Raw genomic sequence first — 447 nt, forward strand, 5'->3', positions numbered from 1 at the left:
ATTTAAACGTGTGTTTACGTATCTTTACGTTCTTTTTTTCAGAATTTAATCAATTTTCGAAAACTGAATACCCTCAGAATGACTTCCCTGAGGTTGCAAATAACATTACCCCGGATAATTAAGACAAACTGAAGTAATTAATGTTCACTCGCGCTGCTGCTAAGGTACCTTATTAGACTCTCCTTTCACTCTATGGCATCGCTGCGAGGGTTATAAATGAAGCAAGATTAGATGAGGTCGGATTCCACGTACTACGTAGATAGCCTTTGGTCCTTCGTATATGGCTGTGTTTATTTTCACTACGTTTGTTAATAGTTCCGTTGTCGCTATGTTTTTGGATATTTTATACGACATTTGATTATCTGTCTAGACTTTTTTTTTTCCCTTCCCCTTCCTTTGTCAATATATTTCTAGATATTTTATACAACCTTGATTACCTGCCTAGCG

This window comes from Penaeus monodon, chromosome 21 (genome assembly GCF_015228065.2).
Source record: "Penaeus monodon isolate SGIC_2016 chromosome 21, NSTDA_Pmon_1, whole genome shotgun sequence".
Classification (NCBI taxonomy): domain Eukaryota; kingdom Metazoa; phylum Arthropoda; class Malacostraca; order Decapoda; family Penaeidae; genus Penaeus; species Penaeus monodon.